General features: G+C 41.3%; 1 protein-coding gene across 1 annotated transcript in view; it reads left to right on the forward strand.

The window, feature by feature from the left end:
- Window positions 1-21,762, forward strand: part of AR (androgen receptor) — a 185,631-nt gene that overhangs the window by 139,505 nt on the left and 24,364 nt on the right. The window lies entirely within an intron of this gene.

Below are 21,762 nucleotides of genomic sequence, written 5' to 3' on the forward strand. Positions count from 1 at the left end.
TGAAGAAAGGCAAGCCTATTTCTGAGTGCCTGCAACTGTAGCCTCATACCCGATTATTCATTATTAGCCTGGAAAACCCAAGTGCCTAGAATCCAACCCTTTCCCCTATCGTCTCAAGGCTAATTTAGACCAGTTGTCTATCTCTGGCTTTCTGTGAGGTGTTCAATACCTTGTCTGCCTATGTGCACATCTATAGACAACAACTAGTTCTCTTATCCTGGAGCAGGGCCATGTGTGGATCTTCATGTAGATAACTATATCCTTCCCATCCTCACAGGGCAGTAGTATTACTTAAACAGAACAAAGTACCTCAAATGAATTGACCCAGGCTGGATGAGAGACAATTTCAAAAGAATCATCTCAAGTAGCATCCAGTACTCCCAAACATCACAGGTAGATGTTCTGTGAGTGGCTTTCCAAGCATCCCCATCAAATGAGAATCAGATGTCTGAGAAAACTCAACCTTGTTTTGGTTTGCTTGGTGTACCCCAAAGAAATCCAACAATTGAGGTCTAAAGTGGAGAAGAAGTAGGACTGGGGTCAGGGAGTGCAGAGGCAAAGGCAGGAAGGGTGACAAAGTGATTGACAAGAGAAAATATTCTCCATATGAATGTTGCAGCCCCATGTTGAGGGTTGTTATACACTCAGCTGTCAATTATTTAGCCTTCTGCAAATTATGTATAGTATAAGACATAGGGACTCTCAGGTAGGGAACCTCTTGGCTGGCCATCTGGCTATATGAATTGCAAGTCCACTTTGATGCAGGTAAAGTTTAATGGTAACAAAAGTCCTCATAACATTTGGATGCAAATCTTAACATTAATTCCATGTCTCAGCCAACATTCTCCATTATAAATCAGCCTGTGATATGATTACAGTGAGCCGCTTTTGAAAAGGAGCCTGTACTATATAGCACTCAGATGCAGGTTTGTAAATTAATTTATTGGTGAGAATGGTTCAGTACATTTTCAAATTGATTTATTAGTAGAGTACTCAAATTTGAGTGGGTTTGGTGAACACAATGAAGACAAGCTGAGAAGTGTTGTGACTGGCCTTCATTTCAGTTGCAGGCCCATGATATTTTGAGCATCTTCCATGTGCAAGGTACCATGCTAGGCATTAGAGCTTGAGGCTGGCAAACTTCAGGAAATGTTCACAAGATACCAGGATTCTTGATGTTGTGTAAATGGCCTTGCCTTTAGAGTCAGGCAGATCTAGTTTAAAGGCTCAGCTCCTTTATTTACTGTGTGCCCCCTGAGCCTCAAGATCTTCGTCTGTGATTTAAAAATACCATCCTTATAGAGTTATAATGAGGATCAGATGACATAATGAATGTGAACATCCTTGATAAATAGCCAAATGCTAGACAAATGTGGGGGCTTAATATGTCATTGAGGTCACTAGTAATTTAGCTGGAAAGACTGTAACACAGCACTTCCCGATGGCTTTTACCCTAAGTAACTTGGTATGCCATATAATATGTAACAGCTCCAACAGGCAGAGCATCACCAGAAAACACTCTTGATTACCTCAAACCAAAAAGTTCCACCAGGATCCTGTTCAGAAGCTAATTTTAGTAATTAAGGGAATCATATGCTATATTTCAAATACCATGCCAGTAAAAACCCAATTGTGTACCTTCTTAAATCACTGCTTGAAGAGCAAATCTTTCCACTTTGCTGAATGAACTTATCTCCACATTCCCTGCCCTACTGACACAACTCCCTCCCAAGTTTATTGTTAACTTACACATTCAATGCACACACACCTTTACTCAAACAACAGAAAAGAAAGAAAGAAAGTGTCAGTACAAAGTGGCCCTTGTCTATTCCTTGAGGAGTAGACTTCCATTTTCATGAGATTTGGATTTAGCATAGGTATATTGATTACCTTGAAGAAGAATTCATATAATTTTATCTTCTGATTCCCATCACTCAAATCAAAATTATATAATATATCCCAAAATGAAAACTAGGAATGTGGCCTTGAGCAAGTCCCTTCTCTTCTCTGATGCTTGGTTTTCCCATCATAGAATTGGAATTGTGGGCTTCACCAAGGACCTTTCTGGTGCTAACATTTTGTGATTCTGTGTAAAACGCCACACAGAAAGGATTGTTTTTCAGCCCTTTCTTAGATTGTCTGTTCCCTGCTCCCAGAAGTATAGATAGTGAGACTTGAGTGCTTTGATACATTGTGATTGTATCTACCTCCATTCATACCTAATTAAGATATCTGTCTAAAAGTAGACTAGACAGATTATTGAGAGAGTGGAGGGCAGAAGGGCTGTCTCTGTATCTTAAAGAAGCTGGCACTTTTCAGCTGATGGCTGCTTGGTCTTGAGGCCTCAAGATCTCTAATCTGGCTTTCTCTATAGTGTTTCATTCACTGTTTGGTGATGGAATCTCTTCCACTCAGAGATACTTAGTAGATATAGCTTTTTCTTTCCTGCTTCCACGCCTACCTACCTGTTCCTTGCTTTTTTTTTTTTTTCTAGCAGCTGTTGTTGTTTCTGAAAGAATCTTGAGGGTGGTTGGAGTCTCAGAATGGCTTCCTTAAAGACTACCTTCAGGCTCTCAGCTGCTTATCCACAACAAAGATAAGCCTTTATTTGTAGATGATTCATTCTTGGCTGCATTTGAAAACCACGTATTGCTAATTGCTTGAAGAATTTAAATCCCTTGACTACTTTTCATTTCAGAAAACCCTTACAAAAAAGTCCAAATGAGGACCTTCCCTCCAGTGAATTAGCTGTGGCTTTCTCACAGTCCATAGTTAGGATTAATGTAAAGCCATCTCTCATTTTTCTGGACACTTTCCAAGGGTACACTCCTTGTTTCCAAAATGGAATGAGAAAGAAAGAAGTGCCCTTCCTGCCATCTTCTCCCCTGACCCTTTCCTCCTTCCCACTTTCCCTCCTATTCCTCCCCAAACATGATTTATTTCTGTGTTTTGCAACTCTTGAGTTCTCATCATTTAGTAAATGGTGTTGGCCCCTATTGATTCCTTCCTGTCCTAGACCATGGAGAGTAATAGGCCTTTCAGAAATTTCAGGTAGCAGCCAAACCCCGGAAGAAGAGAAGGAACACGAAGTCCTAGACCATGTGAGAACCTGAGGTGTGCAGCATTTCCTTCCCAGATTCGTCTAGTATATTTGAGAAGTATCTTTCCCACTAGGAGACTGAACTCTGCATCTGAGAAAAAAAAAAAAAAACTTAACATATCTACAGGTTTTGACAACCTCTATGAATTACCTGGTTGAGAGGATGGCTCAAGGAGCCTATGGCCATGGTCTGATGTCATTATGGACACTATGAACATCCTTGAGGTTTCCATTGTTGAAGACAGCCCTGATGCCAGCTGTCTCATCATTCCCCATGTTCAAGAGCATCCCAGCATTGCTACCTCAGGATCCCATGTCCTAAATGCAACAGAGTGATTTCGCTGCTGAATTACTATTCATGGCACCACTCTTCACAGCATTTATTCATCCATGTCCATCCGTCCTTCCAGTCAGCCAAGAAGTTCATGCTTTCATCTTTTCATCCATTTACTCATTTATTTATTCATTTAGCAAATATTTATTGAGTACCAACTATGTAGCAGACACTCTGCTAGGCATTTTGGGGAAGCAGAACTGAATAAGATATTATTCCTTTCCTCAAAAATTTAAGCAAGAGGAGAAAGGCAGTGATGAGGAATATACCTTAGCCATAAAGGAAAAATAAGAAATCACTTGGAAAAAGTTGAGTGAGATGGAAGGAAAAGGACATCCAAAGCAAAGGGTACAGTTTGAATAAAGGCACAGAGACATGAACAAAATGCATTGAGGGTTTGAGGAACAGCAATTGGTTTAACACGGCCAGAGCTGGGGAAATGGTAAAGGCAAGCTGAAAGCACATTGAAAGCAAACTTGGTTACTATACTAGGTAGTTTAGACTTCAAGGAGTTGAAAATCTATGAGCATGGGACAGGTATGATGACATATTATTTTGTTTATTTTCATGTTTCTTTAAAGAAAACTGGCAGCAGCACAAATGTTTTGTTGATGAGGGCTTAAATTTTAGAAAGTGAGACAATTTTAGAAAGGCCAGCTAGAGAGGAATTTCTAGCATCAAATTTTGCTAAACACCTAGAATTTGTTCCTGGGGCTAGTTACCTCCATTTGGGTTGTTACCTGCAAGTACTGACCATGTATATGAAGAAATACTGGTTTAGACCAAGGCAATTGGCTTGTATAAGAGGCCTACCCTCATACCAAAAGCCAGTTTGCTTGGTCTAGGCCAGTGTTTACCAATATGTGTTCTGAGAAAACTAGTTCCATGACATGTTCCATGAAAAATATGATTTATATTGTCAAATAAGTGAGAGAAACTTGCATATTATGGTCCTGCTCAGGAAGATTTACAGTCTTTATTAGCATATCACAGGTCCTGGTGAATACTGCAATAAAGTAACCTGAGGAGCTTTGTAACTCAGGATTCCCAAAGTTGATTCAACCACAGAACCTCATTTATTCACATAACACCTGTTATCCTACAAAACCACTGTTCTCTGGAATACACTTTCGAAAACTTGGGTATAGATTAAAAACTCTATCCTGTAGGTAGAGAATACCTCTAGCTCAGGTCATCATTTTGCAGATGTGTGTGTCATTAAGAATCAATCCATAATGCCTTAATGATCAAAAGCAGACCATCCTTACCACATGGTGCATAAGATTATGCTATTAGCTACTAAAGCCACTGAAGTTAATCATGTTGGGTCTGTAATATTGTTGTCATGCACAAAGGATAGGATGCAAAAGTGTCCTAGGCCAAAGCATGACTATTGCCCAAGTTATCTTATGTCTGCAGGTACATATTCCTGACCTAAGGATTGTGCTAAAGAAGTTATTTCTAAGAAATATCGTGACTTCCAGCATCATGCAGAATGATCATTTAATATTTTGAATATCTAGACATTCTGCTGTAGAATTTAATAGTCCTTTTATACACTGTCTGACCAACATTTTGGCATTTATTCAGAATCCGATCACAGTCCTACCACATAACCTCATTACTAAAGTAGGAGGCCTAGAAAATCACAGATTTGTATAAACCATCCAATGATTGAATCCCCTCTACCTCCTGTTCAACAGGCAGCAGAGTGTCATACAGAATTAGCAATGTGGAACTCAGTTACTGGGATTTCTTCCATTCTCCTTTGGCTCTCTAGACTAGAATTCTAAAGACCCTCAGGCTGGTAATGCAAGTGGTAAGTCTAATTTCTGAGAAGTGCTGCTTCCTACACACAGTTCTCTGATACCCAAGTGCTTTGACTGATCTGCATAACTGAGGCATGCACCAAGGAGCAGAATTACTCTATAAATTTTGGCATCAACATGTGCAACGTGTGACTCAGCACTTTGAAACTGGGGATTTTTTTGTTCGGCTGGTTTCTGTTTTAAGAGGTCCTGTGGTATATTGGAAATAGTATGATAGACTCAGATACAGAGAGGCCTTGTTTCTAGTCTTAGTTCTGTCACTTACTATCTTTATGACCTTGGGCAAATGACTAGAACTCTCTGAGCCTCAGTTTCTCCAACCACACTGTGGGAAAAATAAAATCTTGTTTACGGCATTTTTGTAAATATGTAGAGAAACTGGTATACAGCAGGCACACAGTAAATGTCACCATACCTTTTGTGGATGAAAAATGGTCTTTGTTTGTGCTCCCAGTAACCACTGGGGTCTGTTCGCTCTCTCTGCTGGACAGTGTGGCTTTTGGTTCTTGTTTCTTTGTTCTTTGGTCTCTAAATTACCCATGAAACAACCCTTGAAATTTCCACTCCATGACCTAAATCGTCATCCCTAAGTTGGTTACATGCATATTTGGTGACACTTTGGAGGAGAAAAGCTTTATGTCTCTCTAACTGTAGTTCTTAAGGGAATTTGCATATGGAAAAACAAGAGACTCCATCTCTTAATTCCTCCAAACCAAATTATATGGGATAGTACATATATGTTGTACTCTGTCTCTTAGCATTTGCTCTTAGAGAACTATGATTACAGATAAATAATATTCTCTTTTTTTTATTTATTTTTTATTTTTATTATACTTCAAGTTCTACGGTACATGTGCACAACGTGCAGGTTTGTTACATATGTATACTTGTGCCATGTTGGTGTGCTACACCCATCAACTCGTCAGCACCCATCAATTCATCATTTATATCGTGTATAACTCCTCTATGCAATCCCTCCCCCTCCCCCCTCCCCATGATAGGCCCCAGTGTGTGATGTTCCCCTCCCCGAGTCCAAGTGATGTCATTGCTCAGTTCCCACCTATGAGTGAGAACATGCGTTGTTTGGTTTTCTGTTCTTGTGATAGTTTGCTAAGCATGATGGTTTCCAGCTGCATCCATGTCCCTACAAAGGACGCAAGCTCATCCTTTTTTTTGGCTGCATAGTATTCCACGATGTATATGTGCCACATTTTCTTAATCCAGTCTGTCACAGATGGACATTTGGGTTGCTTCCAAGTCTTTGCTATTGTGAATAGTGCCACAATCAACATACGTGTGCATGTGTCTTCGTAGTAGAATAATTTATAATCCTTTGGGTATATACCCAGTAGTGGGATGGCTGGGTCACATGGTACATGTAGTTCTAGATCCTTGAGGAATTGCCATACTGTTTTCCATAATGGTTGAACTAGTTTACAATCCCACCAACAGTGTAAAAGTGTTCCTATTTCTCACATCCTCTCCAACACCTGTTGTTTCCTGACTTTTTAATGATTGCCGTTCTAACTGGTGTGAGATGGTATCTCATTGTGGTTTTCATTTGCATTTCTCTGATGGCGAGTGATGATGAGCATTTTTTCATGTGTCTGCTGGCTGTATGAATGTCTTCTTTTGAGAAATGTCTGTTCATATCCTTTGCCCACTATTTGATGGGGTTGTTTGTTTTTTTCTTCTATATTTGTTTGAGTTCTTTGTAGATTCTGGATATTAGCCCTTTGTCAGATGAGCAGATTGCAAAAGTTTTCTCCCATTCTGTGGGTTGCCTGTTCACTCTGATGGTAGTTTCTTTTGCTGTGCAGAAGCTCTTTAGTTTAGTTAGATCCCATTTGTCAATTTTGGCTTTTGTTGCCATTGCTTTTGGTGTTTTAGACATGAAGTCCTTGCCCATGCCTATTTCCTGAATGGTACTACCTAGATTTTCTTCTAGGGTTTTTATGGTATTAGGTCTAACATTTAAGTCTCTAATCCATCTTGAATTAATCTTCGTATAAGGGGTAAGGAAAGGATCCAGTTTCAGCTTTCTACTTATGGCTAGCCAATTTTCCCAGCACCATTTATTAAATAGGGAATCCTTTCCCCATTTCTTCTTTCTCTCAGGTTTGTCAAAGATCAGATGGCTGTAGATGTGTGGTATTATTTCTCAGGACTCTGTCCTGTTCCATTTGTCTATATCTCTGTTTTGGTACCAGTACCATGCTGTTTTGGTTACTGTAGCCTTGTCGTATAGTTTGAAGTCAGGTAGCGTGACGCCTCCAGCTTTGTCCTTTTGACTTAGGATTGTCTTGGCAATGCGGGCTCTTTTTTGGTTCCATATGAACTTTAAAGCAGTTTTTTCCAATTCTGTGAAGAAACTCATTGGTAGCTTGATGGGGATGGCATTGAATCTATAAATAACCTTGGGCAGTATGGCCATTTTCATGATATTGATTCTTCCTATCCATGAGCATGGTATGTTCTTCCATTTGTTTGTGTCCTCTTTTATTTCACTGAGCAGTGGTTTGTAGTTCTCCTTGAAGAGGTCCTTGACATCCCTTGTAAGTTGGATTCCTAGGTATTTTATTCTCTTTGAAGCAATTGTGAATGGAAGTTCATTCCTGACTTGGCTCTCTGCTTGTCTGTTACTGGTGTATAAGAATGCTTGTGATTTTTGCACATTAATTTTGTATCCTGAGACTTTGCTGAAGTTGCTTATCACCTTAAGGAGATTTTCGGCTGAGATGATGGGGTTTTCTATATATACAATCATGTCATCTACAAACAGGGACAATTTAACTTCTTCTTTTCCTAACTGAATACCCTTGTTTTCTTTCTCTTGCCTGATTGCCCTAGCCAGAACTTCCAACACTATGTTGAATAGGAGTGGTGAGAGAGGGCATCCCCGTCTTGTGCCAGTTTTCAAAGGGAATTTTTCCAGTTTTTGCCCATTAAGTATGGTATTAGCTGTGGGTTTGTCATAAATAGCTCTTATTATTTTGAGGTACATTCCGTCAATACCGAATGTATTCAGCGTTTTTAGCATGAAGGGCTGTTGAATTTTGTCAAAAGCCTTTTCTGCATCTATTGAGATAATCATGTGGTTCTTGTCTTTGGTTCTGTTTATATGCTGGATTACGTTTATTGATTTGCGAATGTTGAACCAGCCTTGCATCCCAGGGATGAAGCCCACTTGATCATGGTGGATAAGCTTTTTGATGTGCTGCTGAATCCGGTTTGCCAGTATTTTATTGAGGATTTTTGCATCGATATTCATCAGGGATATTGGTCTAAAATTCTCTTTTTTTGTTGTGTCTCTGCCAGGCTTTGGTATCAGGATGATGTTGGCATCATAAAATGAGTTAGGGAGGATTTCCTCTTTTTCTATTGGTTGGGATAGTTTCAGAAGGAATGGTACCAGCTCCTCCTTGTACCTCTGGTAGAATTCAGCTGTGAATCCATCTGGTCCTGGACTTTTTTTGGTGGGTAGGCTATTAATTGTTGCCTCAATTTCAGAGCCTGCTATTGGTCCATTCAGGGATTCAACTTCTTCCTGGTTTAGTCTTGGAAGAGTGTAAGTGTCCAGGGAATTATCCATTTCTTCTAGATTTTCTGGTTGATTTGCGTAGAGGTGTTTATAGTATTCTCTGATGGTAGTTTGTATTTCTGTGGGGTCAGTGGTCATATCCCCTTTATCATTTTTTATTGCATCTATTTGATTCCTCTCTCTTTTCTTCTTTATTATTCTTGCTAGTGGTCTGTCAATTTTGTTGATCTTTTCAAAAAACCAACTCCTGGATTCATTGATTTTTTGGAGGGGTTTTTGTGTCTCTATCTCCTTCAGTTCTGCTCTGATCTTAGTTATTTCTTGCCTTCTGCTAGCTTTTGAATGTGTTTGCTCTTGCCTCTCTAGTTCTTTTAATTGGGACGTTAGAGTGTCCATTTTAGATCTTTCCTGCTTTCTCTTGTGGGCATTTAGTGCTATAAATTTCCCTCTACACACTGCTTTAAATGTGTCCCAGAGATTCTGGTATGTTGTATCTTTGTTCTCATTGGTTTCAAAGAACATCTTTATTTCTGCTTTCATTTCGTTATGTACCCAGTAGTCATTCAGGAGCAGGTTGTTCAGTTTCCACGTAGTTGAGCAGTTTTGATTGAGTTTCTTAGTCCTGAGTTCTAGTTTGAATGCACTGTGGTCTGAGAGACAGTTTGTTATAATTTCTGTTCTTTTACATTTGCTGAGGAGTGCTTTACTTCCAATTATGTGGTCAAATTTAGAATAAGTGTGATGTGGTGCTGAGAAGAATGTATATTCTGTTGATTTGGGGTGGAGAGTTCTATAGATGTCTATTAGGTCTACTTCTTGCAGAGATGAGTTCAATTCCTGGATATCCTTGTTAACTTTCTGTCTCGTTGATCTGTCTAATGTTGACAGTGTGGTGTTGAAGTCTCCCATTATTATTGTATGGGAGTCCAAGTCTCTTTGTAAGTCTCTAAGGACATGCTTTATGAATCTGGGTTCTCCTGGGTTGGGTGCATATATATTTAGGATAGTTAGCTCTTCCTGTTGAATTGATCCCTTTACCATTATGTAATGGCATTCTTTGTCTCTTTTGATCTTTGATGGTTTAAAGTCTGTTTCATCAGAGACTAAGATTGCAACCCCGGCTATTTTTTGTTCTCCATTTGCTGGGTAGATCTTCCTCCATCCCTTTATTTTGAGCCTATGTATGTCTCTGCATGTGAGATGGGTCTCCTGAATACAGCAGACTGATGGGTCTTGACTCTTGATCCAGTTTGCCAGTCTGTGTCTTTTAATTGGAGCATTTAGTCCATTAAAATTTAAGGTTAATATTTTTATGTGTGAAGTTGATCCTGCCATTATGATATTAACTGGTTATTTTGCTCGTTAGTTGATGCAGTTTCTTCCTAGCCTCGATGGTCTTTACATTTTGGCATGTTTTTGCAATGGCTGGTACCGGTTGTTCCTTTCCATGTTTAGGGCTTCCTTCAGGGTCTCTTGTAAGGCAGGCCTGGTGGTGACAAAGCCTCTAAGCATTTGCTTATCTGTAAAGGATTTTATTTCTCCTTCACTTATGAAACTTAGTTTGGCTAGATATGAAATTCTGGGTTGAAAATTCTTTTCTTTAAGAACCTTGAATATTGGCCCCCACTCTCTTCTGGCTTGTAGAGTTTCTGCTGAGAGATCTGCTGTTAGTCTGATGGGCTTCACTTTGTGGATAACCCGACCTTTCTCTCTGGCTGCCCTTAAGATTTTTTCCTTCATTTCAACTTTGGTGAATCTGGCAATTATGTGTCTTGCAGTTGCTCTTCTGGAGGAGTATCTTTGTGGCGTTCTCTGTATTTCCTGAATTTGAATGTTGGCCTGCCCTACTAGGTTGGGGAAGTTCTCCTGGATGATATCCTGAAGAGTGTTTTCCAACTTGGTTCCATTTTCCCCCTCACTTTCAGGCACCCCAATCAGACGTAGATTTGGTCTTTTTACATAATCCCATACTTCTTGCAGGCTTTGTTCATTTCTTTTTCTTCTTTTTTCTTTTGGTTTCTCTTCTCGCTTCATTTCATTCATTTGATCCTCAATCACTGATACACTTTCTTCCAGTTGATCGAGTCAGTTACTGAAGCTTGTGCATTTGTCACGTATTTCTCGTGTCATGGTTTTCATCTCTGTCATTTCGTTTATGACCTTCTCTGCATTAATTAGTCTAGCTGTCAATTCTTCCCCTCTTTTTTCAAGATTTTTATTTTCTTTGCACTGGGTACGTAACTCCTCCTTTAGCTCTGAGAAGTTTGATGGACTGAAGCCTTCTTCTCTCATCTCATCAAAGTCATTCTGTGACCAGCTTTGATCCGTTGCTGGCGATGGGCTGCACTCCTTTGCAGGGGAAGATGCGCTCTTATTTTTTGAATTTCCAGCTTTTCTACTCTGCTTTTTCCCCGTCTTTCTGGTTTTATCTGTCTCTGGTCTTTGATGATGGTGACGTACTGATGGGATTTTGGTATAGGTGTCCTTCCTGTTTGATAGTTTTCCTTGTGACAGTCAGGACCCTCAGCTATAGGTCTGTTGGAGATTGCTTGAGGTCCACTCCAGACCCTGTTTGCCTGGGTATCAGCAGCAGTGGTTGCAGAAGATAGAATATTGCTGAACAGCTAGTGTAGCTGTCTGATTATTACTTTGGAAGCTTCCTCTCAGGGGTGTACTCCACCCTGTGAGGTGTGGGGTGTCAGACTGCCCCTAGTGGGGGATGTCTCCCAGTTAGGCTACTCAGGGGTCAGGGACCCACTTGAGCAGGCAGTCTGTCCGTTCTCAGATCTCAACCTCCGTGTTGGGAGATCCACTGCTCTCTTCAAAGCTGTCAGACAGAGTCGTTCGCGTCTGCACAGGCCTCTGCTGTTTCCCCTGTTGTTTTTTAGCTGTGCCCTGTCCCCAGAGGTGGATTCTACAGAGACAGGCAGGTTTCCTTGAGCTGCTGTGAGCTCCACCCAATTCGAGCTTCCCAGCAGCTTTGTTTACCTACTTAAGCCTCTGCAATGGCGGGCGCCCCTCCCCCAGCCTCGCTGCTGCCTTGAAGTTAGATCGCCGCAGACTGCCGTGTTAGCAATAAGGAGGCTCCGTGGGCGTGGGCCCCTCCCGGCCAGGTGTGGGATATATTCTCCTGGTGTGCCCGTTTGCTTAAAGCGCATTATTGGGGTGGGAGTTACCTGATTTTCTAGGTGTTGTGTGTCTCAGTTCCCCTGGCTAGGAAAACGGATTCCCTTCCCCCTTGCGCTTCCCAGGTGAGGCGATTCCTCACCCTGCTTCAGCTCTCGCAGGTCAGGCTGCAGCAGCTGACCAGCACTGATTGTCCGGCACTCCCCAGTGAGATGACCCCAGTACCTCAGCTGAAAATGCAGAAATCACCGGTCTTCTGTGTCGCGCGCGCTGGGAGTTGGAGACTGGAGCTGTTCCTATTCAGCCATCTTGCTCCGCCTCCCAAGTAATATTTTCTAATCATAAAAATTAATGATACTGCATATCTGATACTTGAATGAGTACCTCCTTTTAAAATTTCTACTTAAATCCTTGAGTTTTTAAAGTGTAATAGCAATAGAAATATTTTATTGTTGTTTACTTTTGCTATGAGTATTCCAAAATCCCTCAGTTGCTCTTGAGAGAGCAAGATGATGTCATAGGCAATATTTTCCAAAGGTAGTAGGCAGAAAACTAAGTACACAGCACACAATAGGCCATATATACAAAGGGAAGTATTTTACAAATATAGTAATTCAAGAAAAAAGTTTCATTTTCGCTCGTAACCTGTTTGTTTAAAAACATTTTATTATTTATTATTTAAAAAGAGTGTCACTTGTTACAGATTGTGGGATGTGTTCCTTAAGATCACAAAAATGTAAAATATTTTCTTTTTATACTGAACACATGCATAGACAACTTACCTGAGCAAGCTGCTTTTTAGAGACATTTGCACATCTTTTGGGATCACGTTGTTAAGAAGTAGAACTAAGGGAAAAAGACACACCCAACCGGTAGAGCTTTCACTTCATCTGTTATTAATATTTCTATGACAACAGATATCTAGGAAGTAAACAGAAACTGGCATCGCTATCCTGCATCACCTTTTTTGGAATCAGGTTCCATTCTTCTCAGTCCAGTTCATCCTTCTGATACTTTTAAGATCTCCACCAAGGCTTGGAAATATCATATTTTCCCTTGCTTAATACCCCATGGAACCAATGCCCCTGTGGCTGAAGTAAAAATTATTTGTTGAGGGACATTTCAGCCCTCTAGCAGTCAACAATTAAAAACATGTAAGCACCGAGCACCTGCAGAAAACTTGCACTGGCATTTGGATCTAAGAAGAAAATCTACATCTTAACCAAGATGAAAAGTCACCAGCCCAAGCTTGTGCAGTGAAGTGTCATGCTGGCCACAATGAAACCGAAAGAGACTGATGACTCTCCTCAGGGTGGAAAATGAGGCATGGAAGCTTTGATTAGTGAGCTGTTAGGCACACAGACATTAATTTCAAAGCATTCTCATCTCCAGTCTGAGTAATAATTCTTGTAGTATTATGCAATTGTTTGGCTGCTGCAAGAAATTCAGCAGACTCCAACAAGTAGTCTTTCTTGATCTTTGAGTTGACTGTAACTTAAATTCTACCTCCCTTCTCTTCTCCTACATCTTCCCACTGCCCACCCCATCTCACCCCCCACACACACACAATTCTTGTACACTGTGTTCAGAGAGATGCACACACACACATATATATGTATATATATATATAGTATATTTGTCAATAAAGCAGAAACGAAGAAAAAACTCCAAGTAAACAATTTTCCATTTCCCCATCTCACCTTTGTCTTACAAGTAGATAGGAAAAGAGAAAACCCAAGTAAAAAATGGCAACCACCCGCCTCCCCAACTTTACATGCTGCTTCCTATGCTAGAGGACCTGGCTTAGGCATCTGATTATGGAGCCTGCTAGATACAAGCCCATATTTAGACTGCTACATTCAACAGTGTCTCTCTTTCATATTAGAAAAATTCCAGGTTGGCAACTACAAGCATCTCAAAATGACCAGACCCTGAAGAAAGGCTGACTTGCCTCGTTCAGAATGAGGGCTCTGGAGGGCTCTAGTTGATAGTCTGGAGAAACCTGGAGTCTGAGGCTTAGGAGCTTAGGTTTTTGCTCCTCAACACAGACTTTGACGTTGGGGTTGGGGGCTACTCTCTTGGTTGCTGACTCTTTCCAACGGGACCAATAGTGTTTTCCTACCTCACAGGGATGTTGTGAGGACGAGCTATAGAAGTAATAGCGGTTACCATTCATGTAGTTGTGAGTATCATGATTATTGCTTCCTGTAATGCGGCTTGGCATTGGCAAAATGCTTTTTGATTGTTCTTGATCATATATGATGGTGGCCAGGCACTGACTCAGGTGGATGCAGTGAAGCTCTGGCTCAGTGGCTTGCTTTTCGTGGTGTGTTGCTGGGAAGAAACTTTGCTGATGGGACTCAAGGTGTCACCTTGAACAACAAGCAACTGTGCCTGTCTGAGGTTCCTGTGGCCATCTTTTTTTGTTTATTAGGCAATTCGTATTTCCCCCTTAGGTTCTAGTCTTCCGGATCCCTGCCAAGGACCTAGATCTTAGCCTCAGGCCCCATCACTGAGCTGAAGGTAGTAGCTGATCCACAGAAGTTCAGTAAACAAGGACCAGATTTCTGTTTCTCCAGGAGAAGAAGCCAGCCAACCCCTCTCTTCAAACACACTGGGAGACTAGAGTCAGACTTTCGCTCTTACATCTATCCTTACTGTAGCCACACTCCCTGATTGCTCTTTCACATCACATGCTTCTCTTCGTCAGTTGTGAGGCTCTCTCATTCTTCTCCCAAGCCAGACTCAAACATTGTATTGATGTCAAAGAAGAATCACTTAGAGTTTGGAATATCTTGTTCTCTCTCTGCTCCATAGCTTCCATATTGAAACCAGTTTCTTTCTCGTGGAGAAGTGGAGTCTGTGAAGCCAGGGACAGGTACATACGAGAGTCAGAAGCACTCTTCCTGACTTGCCTGGGGCCTGTCTTTCCCACCTTCTTCTCCAGTTTGTCTAAACTCTCTCTCTCTCTCTCTCTCTCTCTCTCTCTCTCTCTCTCTCTCTCTCTCTCTCTCTCCCCCGCTTCACACACACACACACACACACACACACACACACACACTTCTTTCTCTTTCCCCTGACTCAGCAACATTCTGGAGAAAAGCCAAGGAAGAACTTCAGGAGGGGAGTTTCCCCTTTGTCAGGGCAGAATTTTAATCTCCAGACCAACAAGAAATTCCCTAATGTGGATTGAAAGGCTAATGAGGTTTATTTTTAACTGCTTTCTATTTGTTTGAATGTTGCATATTTCTGCTAGTGAAATTTTCCCTTAATAAAGCCATTAATACACCAGTCGTATTTTCTTATTTACAACAGACTGAGAGAATTAATGCTGTTAACATTGGACCTTTTTTCTTTTTTCTTTTTTTTTTTCCCCCTTTTTTCTCTCTCGTTTGCTTTCCAGGTCATGCTGACCTGTTCAGCTTGGACTGTTTCACATTTGTTTTTAATGTCAGTTTAAATGTAATTGTAAAAGCATGTATGCTCTAAATTCATGTAGTTACTTTTTTCAGTGGAAAAGCCTGGTATTCGAAAGCATTTCCAGGCTCCGCAATTTCATATGAACAGGTTTTTGGTAAAATCTTTTGTCCCTCACTCAGGATGGTATCTGGACAGTGAGCCCCTTTCTTCTGGCTCAGTAGTCAGAGAGAGGAGACTTGGAGACAGTTTCTGCCGGATCCTGTGCTTTGGCAAGGATGTGCAGCATTGCATATCTTTCTATCATTAATTACGTTTACTCCTCCATGAACTAAAAACCATTAGACTAAATAGTCCAACATAAACCTTGAAAGATAAAATTTGATATTCTTTCGCCTGGCCATTTCTCTGACCCAGAATTAGGGCTGGGAGGGGAATGGAGACTTGGGGGAGAGAATCAAGGAGGCTTCTTGCCTCGGGGAATTTGGCATGCACTTATTAATCCCATTTGGTTGCACTCCCTACTAATCCCTCACTCCATACCTGCCAAGGATTGGCTCTGCTCCCTGCTTCTCATCCCTGTCCTAGTTCTTCCTCACCCATCTCCATTTCCCACCACTGATCCTTCTCTCCAGTAAGATGCTATTCAACCTGATGAAATATAAAGAGTAGCACCACCCTGGAAGTCAGGATACCTTAGTTTTAGCTCCTGCTCTACCATTATCTAACTGTGTGAACTTGGATATGACTTAACCTTTGCCCTTCAATCTGAACAGTCTTTAAGAATTGGTTTAGAGGAGAAAGGAAGGGATAGACAAGATCCAAGGCCTTTGAACCCTTTTTTGGAAATGAATCGTTTTCTTCAAACAAAATTTGACTCAGAGTCCCAAATATAGGTACAGAATAAAATGCTGCTGTTCTTGTTTGAAAGGAGATGGGATGCTTGGAGCCACATGCTCAGGCCCACTTTGCCACCTATCAGGAACCCTCGAAAAAACTTATAGGACTCTTGGGGCTCTACCATCGTACTAGACTGATGTCTGGGGAGTCTTCTAACTCCAATTTTCTCTTCTGTTACATTTCAGTCCTTGTGAAAACTCTATATGTTTCATCAGTTCACTTTTTCAGAAAGTTCACCTGCTTGGGGTAAAGGGCATACAGTGGAGAATGTGGGGCTCAGTAACTAGCAATAGTAAAAAACATCACTGGCTGGCTTACATAATTTACTCTGTTCTAAGCGTCTTACACACATACTCATCTGAAAAATCACAACAACCTTGTGAGGTAGATCTTGTTATTATCTTAGGATTCTGAAACCTGCCAGCTTGACTCTCAACCTTTGACTTGAGACCAGTTGCCCAAGATGGAAGGTTATACTTTTCACAGTTTACCACCGTAAGCAGTCTTTCAGAGTGATTTCTAGCTAGAGATCCATTCTTAGAAAAAGTCAGAACCTGCCCATTAGCATACACTGTCACGGGGCACGGAGTACCTTCACTGGGTTCATCCCATTTCCTCCTAAAAATAGTCCTATGCAGTAGTCAAGTCATATCATCACCATTATATAGATGAGAAAGCTGAGGTGTAGGAGAAATCAAGAGATCTGTTGAAGGTCACACATCCCATAAGACTCTGAATACCACCATCAAGAATAATAAGCCTTTTATGTGAAAAGCGTTTTAGAACTTCAGTGTCATTATTGCATTCTGCCTCCTGGAGATTAGTGCACTTTTTCACCATGCTTTAATCTTGGAGTCCTGGTGGTACAGAATCTGCCTTCTACTCTCAGGCGACACCACAGTGTCTTTATCCCTCATAACAAACTTGTGAATTAAGTAATGATATTATCCCCATTTTACAAATTAGCTAACTGAGATACCGAGAGGCTAAATCTTGCCCAAAGTCACAAAGCTAGTCAGCGATAGAGCCGGAGTTACAAATGAGGCAGCCTGACTCCAGAATATTTGCTCTTAACTACTACTCTTTATACATATGTAAGGAAACTAAAAGCCAAAGAGGGAGAGACGTCCCTGAAGTCCCACATTGAGTTTCCCTGACTCACAATCCAGTATTCCTGTGACCTTCTAATCCTAAAGTTATACAGTAAGATCTCTTGACTCTAATCCTAGTAGATGGAAAGATAGCTGGCATGATTTAAGCTAGAGGCCACAAACTGGCTTTCCTGGAGCCAGAATTCACCTGCAGAATTCTGTTTGTCCAGCACAGTGTTTGTTTAGAAAATTGACATAGACTGCCCCTAGGCAGGGCATCAATCACTGTCACTGTCCCCAGCCCTCCCTATTTATGTTTGCCAAGCTTTTTTTTTTTTTCTCATTTATGTGTCTGCCTGACTTGTGAAGGTATTTGAGTTTATGACTTTTAGATTTAAGCATTGCAATATATAAGCACTGCACATACACACATACTTACATGCATTCACAAAAGTATAGCCTAGTCTAGCTTCACAAAGAATCTGTAGCGCTACACCAAACACACTTTTATGTTTACTTAACATTTAGAATTAGATTTAAGATCTGAATTTAGTTTCACAGGCATTCAAGTGTGGAAGAATCTCGGTTATTGTTTTTTGTTTCATACTGTTTCACCCTTGCTTTCCCTGCTGTGTCTGGATCCCTGTCAATCCTGCTTTCTGCCATTCTCCATGCCTGAGTTAGGGCCCCTGCAAGCCATTCACTCATTAATCTTTAGGAATAGATGGAGAGTGGAAACCAGTTTGGAGGGTTCACCATGTGCCAGGCATCCTCTCATTTAGTTCTCATAAGTGTCCGAAGAGACAGGTGGCAGCACATTCGTTTTATGAATGAGGAAACTAAATCTTAGAGAAGCTCAACAAAGACCTCAAAGTCATTAAGGTACTAATTAATGGAGCTGGGATTTGAATGCAAGATTGTCGGACTCCAGAGCCTATTCTTTTGCCCTACACCACAGTTCCTTACAAGGAAGATGTATTCGTTTTCTGTTACTATTACTGCATAACACATTGCCACAAATTTAGCAGCTTCAAACATTTATCAGCTTAGTTTTGTAAGTCAGAAGTTTGGCACAGCATGGCTAGATTCTCAGTTCAGGGTCTCTGAAGGATGAAGGTGTTTACCAGGATGCATTCTAATCTGAAGCTCAGGGTTCTCTTCCAAACTCATGTAATTAGTGCAGGATTCAGTTATTTGTGCTTGTAGGACTAAGCTTCCCACTTCCTTTCTGGCTACCAGCCAAGGGCCATTCTCAGCTCCTGGAGGCTGCCCTCTTTCCTTTTCATGTGGACCCCAACACCTTCAAAGCCAGCAACAGACTCTTCCTTGTGTTGAATGTTTCTCACTCTACGGATGTCTTTCCAGGAGAATCCCAGTCCTCTGAGGGCTCACCTGATGAGGTCAGGTACATCAAGAATAACCACCCTTCAAATTCAACTGAATTAGCACCTTAATTACATCTGCCTAGTTTTTTCAACAGCATCTAGGTTAGTGCTTGACTGAATGACTGGAAGGAAGGATGTGTATGCTCAGGCCTCAGAATCTTAGGGGCCATCTTAGAAGTCAGCTGACCACAGACGTTGATTGCTTTCATGTGTCAAATTTCATAGTGAGATAGGGAGAACAGAAATATCCTTGACCTTAGGTAGAGCGATTCAAACTTTCTAAGACTTTGGAAACTTCACATCACTTTCACCTTTCCCTTGATCATGGTTGAGAAGGCCTATATCTTGGAGTGGCAAGGAGTGAGACTGGAATAGTACCTAAAAGTTAAGGAGACTAAAGAAGTTACAGATTGGTCACATCTGCTCCTCCCTAGGAATGAGCCATGGAACCTGATTTGAATTTTTTTTTTTCTCTGGTGCTGTAGAGATAGCTCCCACAGGGGTCTAATGCCCCAAGGCTGAAAAGTTAGTTCCCCATAGAATCCAGGCATGATATCAGACCAGGTGTTACAATGTCCTAAAGAGGAGGTACGGACAGGAAATCCCCTTGCCAATGACCCTTTCTTGTCACTGCTCTGACTCAAGACTAATAGGGCAGAGATAGTGAGCAACTCACATACTACTAAAACTATCCACTTATACTTCCCCCTTTCTCCTTGCTTTATCACTCCATTTAAGTAAGCCAATGAGTCTCTGCCTTGACACAGTGGCAAGCTGACCTGTATCTTATATGGAAGAATTAGATTTGACTCTGGGGCTCAGGTGCAGAGGGCAGGAGGGGCATAGGGGTGGCCTTCATGGAAGAAAATAAGTCCTTGGATACTGAGTAACAGCTGAGACTAGCAAGCCTCATTGTCCAGGATTCCAAGTCGTCTAGCAACATCCTGGCCTCTGCTGCAGAGAGAACAGAGGATCCCCCGGCAGAATGAATGGAGTCTGATTTCAATTACGTTCAGTATAGTCACTCTCTTTAGGCAGAGAAGCCAGAACACCTGGTGCAGCTAGGGCCACTGTGGTCACAGGGACAAGCACACTACCTGGGTCCTGGAGGCAAGTGGGAATGCAGCTTCTCTTCCTTAAGCAGATGCCATATAGGCCTGGGGAGGAGGATGTGAGAATACCAGCCAAGTTCTCATTGGCACTATATGGAGAAAGGGGAATTATTTCATCTTGATGGATTCTCCCCACAGTCTCTGCACATATTGATCTTACTTGTAATGAGTTTGTTCAGGTTCACGAGTCATCATCCCAGGGAGATCTGAGTCATTGGTGGGAAAGTCGAGGTGACAGATTATATCTCGCTGATCTCATTGTCACCAATTGCTCTGTGTGTCCCTCCACCTTTTGAAAAAGTCCATGGAATCATTTGTGTATAATTCATTTGGATTTATTTCTTCTTTATCAATAGCTTTAGTGGGGTACTGTAAATGGGAAAGCTACCCCAGAGAATAGTGTACATTCACAGTATTATTCAATAGAACTTTCTGAGATGATGAAAATCTTCTATATCTGATGTTGCCCAGTATAATACAGCCGCCAACTACATGTAGCTTTTGAACACTGGAAATGTGGCTAGTGAGACTGAGGGATTCAATTTTTAATTTTTTAATGTTGTAATTAATTTAATTTTTAAAAATGTTTGCTTTCTATTTTATAGTTTAATAATTAAACTAAACTTACATAGCTCACATGTGGCTAGTTGGCCACTATACTGGACAGTACAAGTCTAGAAAGGTCTCAGAGAGACACATGCTGAGATACAGCAGGAATAGGTTAGTCAGAAAGAGAGCCAATGTAACATAGGGAATTCTGGATTGGGAATTAGAGCCCTGGCTCTAATCTCAGCTCTGCCACTAGGTGACCTTGCCCTCTCTGGCTTCAACCTCCCCATCTTTAACTTGAAAGGTTAAACTAACTAACGTCAAAAGTCCCAAAATGGTGGCTATGGACTGAATTCAATTTGGGATACACAAGTTTCAGGAATTTTTTAAAAAATTTATTAATGCCTTCTAGGTGTGTGTATGCACGCTTACAGGCATGTACCCATGCACAAGCATGGGACGGCAGTAAGACATTCATTCCAGTTCACCAGTGTACTAACCATTCACACACACACACACACACACACACAGACACACACACACACACACACACACACGCATGCATGCATACACACCCTACTGTATTGCCTATGTAGACCCTGAAGGTCTTTGAATCTGTCACCATTGGATAAGATAATTTCTAATGACCCTTCCTGTTTTGTCATGCTGAAAATCTTTAAGCCACTATAGTGTCCCCAATCTATTTCAATTTGGGCAGATGACTGGAGTATTCTCATAGCTTCCTGTCTCTTCCCCTCTGGATTTGATACTAGTTATGAAGTTTGGCGTCAAGGATTAAGAAGGGAGGCAGGGAGGATATAACCCCAGCCCCACTCCTCAACTCCGCTTTTGGATTAGAAGTAGCGTTCCGGGCTTCAGATTCCTTGGGGAGGAAGTAGAGAGAATATGGGCTTTGTAATCAGAAGATGGTGTTCAGATGATTGGGTTCTCACTTTTTCGATAGCTGTGTTACCTCAGTTTATTCATTTGTAAAATAGGGATAAGAAATATCTTTAACCTCCTAAGATCATGTGGAATTAAGTGATGTAATGTGATGAAGCGAGGCATGCAGAAGGCCCTGAAAAAATAGTAGTTGCCCTTAAGGGAACTAAATGGTCTGGCAACTTGTGAGCTCAAAGCTAGAAAGGCCCAGTGATGGGGAAGATGGGGTCTTTCTATAGGAACTATAGCAGGTGAGCAGATCCTGTAGGCCACCAGTCTGTGGAGCTGTGTCCAAGAACTCATGTTTGCAACAAGTTCACCAAATGACAAGATATTGTGGGGTCCAGGCCTCTAACTCAAGAAGATGGTCTTGGCCCAGATTATACTTTGCAGCCTGTGCCTTTGGTGGGATGTGAGTGTTGGCAGTGGCTATGCA

This window comes from Rhinopithecus roxellana, chromosome 7 (genome assembly GCF_007565055.1).
Source record: "Rhinopithecus roxellana isolate Shanxi Qingling chromosome 7, ASM756505v1, whole genome shotgun sequence".
NCBI classification, from domain to species: domain Eukaryota; kingdom Metazoa; phylum Chordata; class Mammalia; order Primates; family Cercopithecidae; genus Rhinopithecus; species Rhinopithecus roxellana.